The sequence below is a fragment of the Meleagris gallopavo genome, chromosome 5, assembly GCF_905368555.1.
Source record: "Meleagris gallopavo chromosome 5, MGAL_WU_HG_1.1, whole genome shotgun sequence".
Taxonomy (NCBI): Eukaryota; Metazoa; Chordata; class Aves; order Galliformes; family Phasianidae; genus Meleagris; species Meleagris gallopavo.
The window spans coordinates 58,469,605-58,481,635 of NC_139408.1; the positions used below are offsets into that span (position 1 = coordinate 58,469,605).

At 45.8% G+C, this 12,031-nt stretch overlaps 1 long non-coding RNA gene across 1 annotated transcript in view; it reads right to left on the reverse strand.

Moving 5' to 3' along the window:
• LOC116216707 (uncharacterized) overlaps nucleotides 1-12,031 on the reverse strand; it is a 146,235-nt gene that overhangs the window by 131,988 nt on the left and 2,216 nt on the right. The gene's annotated exons all lie outside the window — the stretch shown is intronic.

A 12,031-nucleotide genomic window follows, 5' to 3' on the forward strand; every position in this document is an offset into this window, starting at 1 on the left:
CTTAATGGCTGTTGTTTAATGCAGCCTTTTATTTTAACAGCTCTTTTCTTTTCAGCAAGTCCTTGAGGGCCACAAAGAACAGCACAGCACCTCTGTGACTCCTTGCATAGCAACACAGAGTGATCCTGGAGGGCAGCCAGTGGGCCAGGTGGATAGATGAGGGCTGTAATGATTCCTTAAGGATCTGTGGGTTTATTTGGGGGATTTCTGCCCATTGGCCTCCAAAGGATACTCCTGAGTGCACCTCCACCACCCAGAATGCATGCACAGGAAGGTGTAATCCTTCAGGATAGATGCACACAAAGGAAGATGAGGCAGATAACGCAGTGCTATTAAGCATGCCTCTCATTCACTTAGCAATGGTCTTCTAAAAAATGATATAATTATTTGTAATGCTTCATTAGAAACTAGCCCTTGTGGGGAGGAATACAGCTGAGGGAAGTCTAGCAAAGGCAGATGTTACTACTAAACATTAAATCACTGTGTGTTACAAAGGCTTTTTTTTTTTTTTTTTAAAGGGATTTTCTTTCCCTTTTTAAATTGACTTTGCAACCCAATTAATTTGTTTTTACTTTATGTATCAGCCCAAGTATAAGATCCCTCCCTCTCTTGTCTTCACTGCTTTAGCCAGCAGCAAAGTCCTGCACCCATGGCCACACATGGGGCAGGGCTTCACATCACAAGGCCCCAGCACCGAGCTGTGGAAAAAAGTCTTTCAGCAGCAGGAGCAGCATCTGGCTTCTTGGCATGCTCCACACACAGTTGTGCTGACAGATCTAGAGTTGCCTTTTACAGTGTCATACAGGCAGGCTGCTAATGGGATGTCCTTCCCCACTTGTCCTCCTCCGTGTCGTTTTTCTTCTTGGACTCACATTTAGCCACAACGAGGCTGCAAGCATTCACCCCTACAGATGGGCCTATCCCTTCCTTCTGCTTCACAGCAAACTCAGCCAAACATCCATACTGAGGCAGCATCTACACATCCCTGTACAGGATTTCCTTAGCAGGGTTCTGATACACATCCAAAACCCAGCCCAACAAAGCAACGGGCTGTCTCTGACACTCTCCTACCAGAGGACCTTAATTCCAGCCCAGCATCACAGCCACCTCATTAAACAGACAGCGGGGGTTCCAAGAAACTGTTGTGTCCTGCCCCAGCACTCCAGTTTGTCACTATCTCCATGTGAATCAACACCATTTCATATTATTTTCACAGATCTCCAGTGTGTGAACCTGGGAGATAACTGGTGAACGTGAATCCCAAAGCTAAAGCTGCAGAAATAAAGTATTCCTCTTATACTCGTTTCAGCATTCACCATACCAAATACACAAAGCATCACTCCTTCCTGTGTGGAGGGAACCACTCTACTGAGTGAGCTCGCTTTCTTAATGTCACATTAATGAAAGTCAGCACTGGAAAGCAATTTACTCTAGATCCATTTATGTTAGCTTAATGAAATATCAAACACTACTTTCTAAACAGATTTGGTGTAGTTCACCCGAGTCTGATCATCTGGTTGAAAAGGATTTTTCTAAGAGTTTTCATGATATTCCTGCACTACGCCTGTGCGCATTTCTGGGCTCTCCAATTCCAAAGAAGCAGGGATCTCCTTGAAGGAATCCAGCAGAGGGCCACAGAGATGATGAAGGGCCTGGAGCACCTCCAGTATGAAGAAAGGCTGAGTGACCTGGGTCTGTTCAGTCTGGGGAAAAAAATGCTGAGAGAAGATCTGATAAACATTTATGAATCTCTAAAGGGAGGTGGGAGGCAAGTGGAGAAGGTCAAATTCTTCTCAGTGGTACACAGCTATAGGACAAGGAGCAATGGCCTAAAACTTCCGTTATGCTCACAGAGAAGCAAAATTACTTCAGACAGGTTCTTAGCAATACCAGGAAAATATTCAGAGGTAAGCCAACAATCACATATAGAAAAGAGCTGAACTCACCCTACTGGTGAAGGGGATCTCCAGCTATGCAGCTCTCCTTCCCAAGAAGCAGCCCAAGTCCAAGAGATCTCCTCCCGTGGCTGGCCCTTATATGAGCCCAGCAGGGGCTCTACTCTGGGTCCAGCCCCTCTGGTCCCCTAGGGAGCACAGGTGCAAACAAGGTGCCTCTGCACCCTGGGCCAGCTGCACTCCCGCACCAGGTGCTCCATCAGCAGTTCAAGCCGTGACCTCACAGTGACCCAATACTGAACAAAGGAAGTTCCATACTAATATGCAGAAGAACTTCTCTATGGTCAGGGAGATGAAGCTCTGGAACAGCCCAGAGAGGTGGTGAAGTCTCCTATGGAAACATTCAGGAGCCAGCTGGACACCAACCTGTGCAACATACTGTAGGGACCTGCTTTGCAGGAGGTTGGACTCAGTGATCTCTTGATGTCCCTTCCAGCAGAATCCCTGTGATTCTGTGATATGTTAGTATAACTACCTCTAGAAGAAAAAAGTCCAGTTGCAAAAAGACTACAGATTTCCTGATGCAAACTCTTCAGCCTATCTTGCTGAAAAGTAGCATGAAGCAACTTGCATGGGGCAAGAATCTGGTCAGCCATTCACAGGTGAATGACCATAACTCCCCAGCATCTGAAACCATTTTTCTGCAAGAAGTCAAGCAAGAAGATCTCAGCAGATTGCAATGAGTACCTTACAGGCTCAATCCTGCAAGATAAAAAGCATGCTGGCCATTTTCCAGCAAGGAACTTGAGCATGTGCTTATCTTTAAGCTTACGAGCAGTCACACTGAAGTCCCATGCTTCATGCCTGAAATTAAACATTAACTCAAGTATTTTGCTGGACTGGGGCCAATGCAATTTAAAAAGTGGCAGCTCCAAAAGCAGGGTTGCTTGGGGAACAGTTACTCAGGTGCACCTCGTATGAGCTCAGCCTACAGTTGCAGGAAGGGATGAAAGTGCTGTTGCCTTTCCAGTAAACTCCAGGCCTGTCAGTCTTTCATTTAACCCATGATGGAAATCAGAGCAAACTCATGGCTATGGGCAACCCATCGTGGCAACTGACTGCCTCTGTGACACGCAGTGAGTGGGATTCGTAACCCAAATGCATTTGTATCTTATACAAATAGCCTTGCAAAATGTAACACAGATGCAGCTTTATCTCAGCCACATAAAGATGGACGAGGTTCTAAAAAGTGGGGGTTAGATTATTTGTTGCAGTCCGTAACAGAACCTTTTGCAGCATCAATCTGCAACTTCTCCCAGTGAAGTAAATCAAAGAGAGGAAGCAGAGGCAGGAATCAGAAAGAATTAAGCACTGCAAAGTTAAGCTGTTCTGTTTCACACGTGAAATTTGGTATAAAATACTTCCCTATAAATAGTCGTCAATAAACACAACTGCTGCAAATGTATTTGGTAAATGTTGAGGTCAAAGGCCTCAACTGTTTATTGCCTTGTAAACTCAAAGGCAAGTAAATTTATTGCCTGAACGAGCTTCAGAGTATCGGCCATCATAAAAACTCTGCATCCGAGGCACAAAATAGCCCATCAGCTCACACCACAGCCATTCCACACGTAGCTCCAGGGCCACCATGTGCAGCATAATTCAAAGAACCAGAAAGTATGTTGTTGCCACGCTGAATATCCACTGCCATGGGCTATGGCAGAGCTGTCTGTCATTGCTATTAGAACCACCACTTGGAGAAATTATACGCTTTTGTGCTTTTAAAAGCAATTTGCTTGCAGCACTTTTGTAGCACCACATTTGCTTGGCATCATAGAATCATAGAATCATATGATGGCTTGGGTTGGAAGGGACCTCAAGGATCACAAAGCTCCAACCCCCACCACAGGCAGGGCCACCAACCTCCACATCTCACAGCAGCCCAGGCTGCCCAGGGCCCCATCCAACCTGGCCTTGAACACCTCCAGGGATGGACGGGGCATCCACAGCCTCTCTGGACAGCTGTTCCAGCACCTCACCACTCTCACAGCAAACAACTTCCCCCTGACATCCAACTGAAATCTGCCCTCCTTCAACTGCAGTGTTGCATTTTTAAATCTCCAGCTGAAACGGGAGGAGCACTGGACCCAGTGCTGCACAAATGCATACTATGCAGCACTATTTATCCGTGCTGTGAGAAGACTCTGAAAGTTTATTAGATTTTGGTCTTACAGATAAAAGAACTTTGTTTTAACCACATACTGTTCTTTCCTAGTGTCTTAGTTTCAGCTGGGATGGAATTGTTTTCTTCAGAGAGCCTGGTACGATGCTATGCTTTGGTTCTAGGAGAAGAACCATGTTGATAACACACCAATGTTTATAGTTGCTGCTAGGCAATGTTGCGCAGAGCCAAAGGGGGGAAGCAAGTGGATGACTGTGTTTAACATGCTGGGTTGAACCACAGCAGTCAGTTTGGCACCAACATGGGGCTCAGAGGGTTGAGACAACAGCATTTCTGACCGGACTGCATTAACAGTCCACAGAGTGTTAGCACAGTCACCATGTTAACTTTTTGCCTATTCGTTATGGAGCTCTTTGAGATTTTTCTCATGGAACCATACTGTGTAGCACCTTGCTTGCTGCTTATTTTCCCTGCCATGTTTGTCATCTCAGGGGTTGGATTAAGGTGTTTATTTTGCTATGCTTTGTGGCATATTATGACAAAATTGGCAGCTGAGAAACTGCTGTTTCATGTGTATTCAGCTTTGCAATCATCTTTGGGCTATGAAAGCCATAATGTCAATACTATTAGTAATTATACCCTACACTTTCTCTCCTCGAGGAGTCCAGTTATGGAGGAGATAGGGGAGGATGCTTTCCAGCTGTCTCTGAGCCTTCCTTTCACTTTTCTTTCCTTCCACAGAGCTCTGAAGGGGAAGGGGAAATACAGTCCAATTTGCCACAAGGGGAAAACAAACGCTTAAAAATGCACCAATATTAAATATTAAATGCTTTTATTATGCCTATCCCGTTGATCTGTTTAGTAAAATTATGGGATTAACAAATACGTGATACTGTGTTACCCACCAGCACACTTTCACTCAAGAAACTGCACAGCCATGAATTTTCTCTGCATAACATGGAATATGAATGGGGTACTTTTCTTAATCATTCTTCTGAGTGTTCATAGGATGGAAATTAGACCTTAATACAGCTAGAGGGGCTGCGGGAGGGACACTTTAAAGGTTGCAATGCCACGTGTGTCAGTACCAAGAGCTCAGCAACATCCGCTTTAATTCATTGTCGGAACTGCTTACTAACTGGAGTCGAGGTGTTATTCCTCCATGAGAGGGGAAACACCTTTAATTGATGCCAGTGCATCTCCCTTATGGCAAACGGGCACTCACAAGACACCACGAAAACCAGTTTAGCAGTGGTGGTAGAAATGGGGGCTGGGATTTTTCTACAGTGCCCATTTAGAGGTCAGCACAGTGCTTGGCCTACAGGGCCTCAGTTCACACAAGGCTTCAAAATGTTAGTGGAACACACACGTATGGAAAGACTGCTATTTCCAAAATCTACACCATCCTTCTTACAAAGGAAATACACCACTTTAGTGCCATGTTTTCTAGGGCAATGCAGATCTGTAACAGTGCCCACCAGACAGTGTTAGAAAGGCACTATTTAAAAGCAGCTGCCCTTTAGCTATGGTATTTTGGGGTGGCTTTCGCAGAAGCTGGAGTCAGTTGGTCTTTCAGAAAGAAGTAAAGCCCCTCATGACAAATCCATGAAGAAACTTTTCACATCCATGTTTGGCTTTTGGTTGTATCAGCAAGCAAGCTTAAAGCACTGCTACGGACAGGCTATGCAGAGAGGCTCTTGGTGCATGCTCACCAACATCAAAACACAGCAACAGCCTTACGAACTCTGAAAATCCTTACGTATTCATCCCTAAGAGCAACACCTTGAGATCCCCGCTGTGCAGGCAGCTCTACTGAAGCCATTTCCCTTCATGTCAGATATGTTTTTGGATGTTTGGCAAGGAATCCCGTTAGTATTTTTGTGAAGGAAACCCTCAGATTCCACAGCACGTCCTTGAAAACAGCGGTGCAAGGTAAGCCTTTGGAATTTTAACACTTGCAACCCAATTTCAACTCGCCTTATGTTACAAGGAAATGGCTTGAAAGCTGATTTCGGTCTGGACTCAAGAGAGCATTTGCTCAGTGAAAGCCAGTATTCAGTGTAACACCACTGCATACATGGGCACGGGATGCCCAGCTGGAATCCAGCATTAAGCTCAGGATGAAGGTGTGCTGGTGTTGCTTGGCAGGGAACCTGCTTTGATTGCTTTTGGCTCTGGCAGAGAACATGGGTTTCTAGTTGGTGAGTTCTGAAAACAAAGGCCTTTCCTGATACAGAAATGAGATAAAAGCAGCCCCTTCTCAAACTGTGCTTTGAGCAGTCGTGTATCAATGCCACAATAAGAATCAACAAGCCATACGCAGGAGATGAATAGCGGCTAAGCACAAATGGGCACAGCGTTCCTTGCTTCTGTTCCCCACACGTACTTCTGGAGGAGGCTTCAATGCGTGGGGCTCAGCTGGCAGAGGCACTTTGGTTGAGTTCTCCCCACCGGTGCTCCTGCACAGGTACCAGCTCCCCCTGGAGAGTGCAGGCACACAGGTAAGAAACAGATTTGCTTCATTGCAACATCTTAAAAAATGTAAAGATGCTAAAAAGCCAACTGTAAACTGATCTCCAGCCAAAGTACACATTAATTATACAGCTTAAGTCAGGCGGATGCTCAAGGAAAAGAGAGATAATGTTACACCCAGCTGGATACTTTGTAGTTAGCACAAACGTAATATAAAGCGTACCAGAGTTTGTCAAGTGTCTGTCTGGATTTTCAGTTTTCATTAGTACTATAATTAAAACCACATTTTCAGCTATATTACCTATAACAAGAAAGGAATGAGAAATGAGGTTGTCAAGGTCAGTCTCTCTCTGCTCTTTACGCTGAGTATCTGCAGGCCACAGGTTGTTGAATTTGGTGTAAACCAGAGTAATCAGATGGAATGTCACGTTACAACCAAACCTTTGTGGCTGAACAGACAAACCTGTGAGGTCACTTCCTTTTCATCGCCAGCGGAGCGTATTTATCTACAGCAATATACGTCAGGAAGACGGGCAGGCAGATGACAGACAGGCTGGCAGATATGTGGGAATACCAGCACCCTGAACACGGCTACGACGGAGCTGATGCACAGAAACATTCCTTTTCAGAAAGCTTGCTTGAGCTTATGCTGTCATAGCCTTTCCCATTTATAACTGACACCACCATAAATGCTTTTTATGTCCTTTCTATTGCTTGTCACAGAAGACGCAGCAAAGATGAAGCCAATAGGAAGACTGGATAATTTGGATGAGAATAAGCTAACAAGGTTAAGACCCAGTTTTAGCACTTTGAGGGAGCTAACAAGTTTGCAGGAGACCTGCACACCAAAGCGTCCAGCTATCTGACAGCAGGCTTCCCACCAAGGGGACATACTGATCCCATCAGCAGTGGGTGCCTTAATTAGGTATCAGTGGTGAAAAGTGGCATCGCTTCATTGGAGGCAGAAGAGGTCAACATTTTACTAAGGATCTGGCCCACACATTTAATTACTAAACATGTAACTCATTAATATTCAAGTGCCTGGGACAGATGAGGTACCAAGGAATGGGGCTCCCAAGATGAGTCAATGGTCTAGAAAGCAAATCTGGTTTTAGCTTTCAGGAGAGGCTGGGGGGAGGGGGAAAAGGGGGAAATAGAAAAAGAAACAAACCAAGGCAACTGATAAGTATTAAATATAAATGGCTAGTTTATCTGTGATAATAAAAATGGGGTTTAGTTGGAGTAAAAAAAAACCAACAACACAACACCAAAAACAAAATGACCTGCTTCAAAGGAGTGAACCGACTGCAAAACTGAAAGACTTCAAGATGATACCCCAGGAGATAACATTCTAAGAATAAAGTGCAAGAGCTCGTATAAAATACAAAAGGTGTGTTGTAAGGAAGGATCAGGAGGGCAGACTTTGAGCTCCATCTCGTCATAAATCAAAAGCTTGTTCTCCGTCATTCTTGTCTATGAGGTCAGCTTTGATTCCCAAGCTGCAATTCCCAAAGGATGGACGCATTTCTATCGGCAAGGATGTGTCTTTCTTCCCCCAGGCTGGATCTGCCAGCCCTGCTGTCACCATGGACTGTCATTATCTCAATCTCTTTACTGCCCAGGATTGTTCCATCCCGGAGCCACGGGGCGCTACCGCAGGACCTGGAGAGGAAAACCCATTGGAACGCAAAGGGCATTTGCGGTGCATTACTTCACAAAGCAGTTTATCGTGACAGGCCATCTGCAAGAGCTCAGCCATTGTTAGTGGCCAAACGATTTAGCACTCTGGTCACACAGTAACAGGGGAAGAATACAAAACGTGATGCAAAATAAAAACAATGGGTAAAAATATCAACAACCCACAAAATCCACCACTAAGTAAACAGCAAAAAGTGTAACTATCTGCCCCTGTCATTGGCTTCACATCTCTTTCTGTCTGGGTAACTTAAGCACTAATCTTTTAGCTTTTACACATGCAGTAAGCTAAAAGAGGGGAGATTAAATTGGGTGTAAGTTTTTCACAACAGGGGTAGCGAGATGCTGGCACAGGCTGCCCAGAGAGGCGGTGCTGCCCCATCCCTGCACACAGCCGAGGTCAGGGGATGGGCTGTGAGCACTGATGGAGCTGTGGGTGTCCCTGTGCACTGCAGGCAGTGGGACCAGAGGGCCTTGAAGGGCTCCTTTTAATTCATACAACTCTATGGTTCGATGATTTCATGAATTAAAAAAGTTTTAATATTAATTCAGTTCTATCAGACTTTTTATATTACACAGTGCATTCTGTAATTTGCTCCATTAGCACTGAATGGTTTTACTTCGTAATTCTCACTTAATCCAGAGAAACACTGCTGTGTGGCATAAAACCTGGTAGTCACTGCAAGCATCTTTAACAAAGATAGCATTTACAGAGAATAATGCGGACATTTGATCCTACGGGCTTCTGCAGATAAAAACCTTCGTTCCTCCGGCAGTAACTCAGACGAGCGAGGCAGAAGGGGCACGAAGCCTGGATTTTGAAGACAAGCCCGCCCTCTATTGCTTAGCAGACGGTAATACTGGGGACGGTCACCCCGACCTGTCTGAAGTCTTTGTACAACCAAGAAGAGCTTCCATAGATCCGAGCCCAGGAAAGCTCTGCAAAATTCTGTGGCACAGTAATTTGGTGCTGGAGAGTCACGGAGCGATCAGCAGAACCCACTCACCATTTAACAGCCCCGTATGGCCAGTGCACAAAGCCAGTGGAGAATGGAGGCTGACAGCGGACCAGCATGGCCTGAACGAAGTCACACCTCCACTGAGTGCTGCTGTGCCAGATATGTCAGAACTCCAGTAGGAACTGGAGTCAAAAGCAGCCAAATGGTATGCCAGCACTGACGCTGCCAGTGCATTCTTCTCCATTCCTTTGGCCACTGAATGCAGGCCACAGTTTGCTTTTACTTTGAGGAGTATTCAGTATACCTGGAACTGTTTGCCTCAGGGGTGGAAACCAGCCCGACCGTTTGCCATGGGTTGATCCAAACCACATTGGAACAGGGCTCCTGAACACCTGCAGTACATCGATGATATCGTTGTGTGAGATGATACAGCAGAGGAAGTTTTTAAGAAAGGAGAGCAAATAATTCTTCTGCAAGCTGGTTTCGCTATTAAGTGAAACAAAGTGTAGGAACCTGCCCAGGAGATTCAGTTCCTAGGAGTAAAATGGCAAGATGGGTGTTGTCGCATCCCAGCAGATGTGATTGACAAAATCACTGCTGTCTCCACCCACTAGCAAGAGAGAGAGACAGTCTTTTCTGGATGTAGTGGGCTTTTGGAGAATGCATGTTCCAAACTACAGCCTTATTGTAAGCCCCCTTTATCAGGTGACACAGAAGAATGATTTTATGTGGGGCCCTGAGCAGCAGCAGCAGGCTTTTGAACAGATTAAAAGGAGATAGCCTGTGCTGTGGCCCTGGGGCCAGTATGGATGGGACAGGATGTAAAGAACATCCTCTACACTGCTGCTGGAGAGAAAGGTCCCACTTGGAGTCTGAGGCAAAGAGCCTCAGGAGAGACCCGAGGCCGACCCCTGGGATTCTGGAGCCAAGCGTACAGGGGGTCAGAAGAGGGCTACACTCCAACTGAGAAGGAGATCCTAGCCGTGTGTGAGGAGGTTCGGGCTGAAGTAATTGGTACTGAAACACAGCTCCTTCTGGCACCTCGACTGCCAGTGCTGAACTGCTGCTGAACACGTCCCTCAGTACAACAGCCCAACGTTCCCTGAACACCTCCAGGCACGGTGACTCCACCACCTCCCTGTGCAGCCGGTTCCAGCACCCGACTGCTCTTTGGAAGAAGAAATGTTTCCTAATATTAACCTGACCCTCCCCTGGCACAACTTGAGGCTGTTCCCTCTGTGCTGTTGCTGTTACCTGGGAGCAGAGGCCAACCCCCACGTCAGCACATCCTCCTTTCAGGCTGTCAGAGGGCTATAAAGTCTCCCCTGAGCCCCTTTTCCACACTGACCCATCCCAGCTTCCTCAGCTGTTCTCCCAGATGTGTGCTCCAGGGCCCTCACAGCTCCGTTCCCTTCTCTGCACACACTCCAGTGCCTCACTATCTGTCTGTCTGGCAGTGAGGGGCTCAACACCAAACCCTCTAGACTCAACATATTGCAACAGGTCACCCCCATCTGCAAACAGACTAGGGGGAATAAATACAAACCTCTCCTGGGCGGCTCTGCGGCCCCCTGACCGCTGGGCCAGGAGAGACTGGGAGAGGATTTGAGCCGGAACTGCCACACACCCATTGGAAATTGTTCCATTCCCTTCTCCTGAGCAGTGCTGTGGCAGCAGCCAGAAAGCCTGCATTGCTAAGTGCAGGTAAATTCCTGTGTCTTCAGCCACATCTGCAGCGTAAGCTAGACGTAGGAAAACTTGTGTGCTTTTTGGCTGCAGTGTGCATACCTTCTCATGGAAATGCTTACAGACTTCATTCTTTTTTGTGTCACCTTCAGTGGGTGCTGTCACTGAAGAGTGCTGTACTCTAAGTGTAGAGGCATACAAGTGAGCATCTGCAGTCCTGTGAGCCACGTCACTCTTCTGCATCACATTTCTGTCCCGGGGAGATGCTTCATGTACAAAAACCAAGGGAACAACCAGCTTCTGTTGGTCTTTGAACATCTACGGCACCCATGAGAGAATGGCAAATATTCTGTGTTTCCAAAGCAAGGTTCCGATGAGAGAAGTAGAGCAAAAGGAGGGAGAATGTTTACAATTAAGCATCTTTTATTGTATCCCACTTAGCCAAGATAGATTACTATTAGTAATTAAAGAAATGTCCTTTTGCTGTCAGGTTTTCTGTTTTCTTTTCCTATAATTACTGTAAAGATCTGCAAAGAGGCATACTTTATAAGTTTTCTTTCTAGAGCCATTTTTCTGGTAGCTCAGTCATTGCACTGGTCGTATCTACACATCTGCCTGGCTAACTGGTGTGCAACTTGCTGGCATTACCTTCACTGCACCTTATCCCCATTTCTTGTTTTCTTTTATTTAATGGAATGCATACACCCTTTTTCTGGGAGAAAACTGTACTTTTATTTTAATTTTCCAGGCTTTTATGTCTTCCAGTTTGTCCTTCAGATTTTTGAGACCTTAAATCAATTGCTTGTATGGCTGAAAAGAAACCCACAGGTTTCTTTGTCAGGGTGGGGAGGGCAGAAGTAAATATACCCATATTTAACATGTATGTGCATGTCTGTACATGCAGGATGGTTTATTACTGGCTTCAGAATTTCCTAGTGGGAAAAGTTCTCTATTCCTCTCCCTTTGCTCATTGAGCTCTCAAAGCTTTTGGCCTTGCTTACAATGCCTGTGCGTGCCTTCTACTGGAAGAAATCTCTGCAGCATTACTCAATTTCCTAAAGATAAGGAGCTCCTCTCCCACACAAAAAGGCTTCTGCATTCTGATGCAAGTTTGCGTAATGCTCATTTGCACACTTTCAACATCA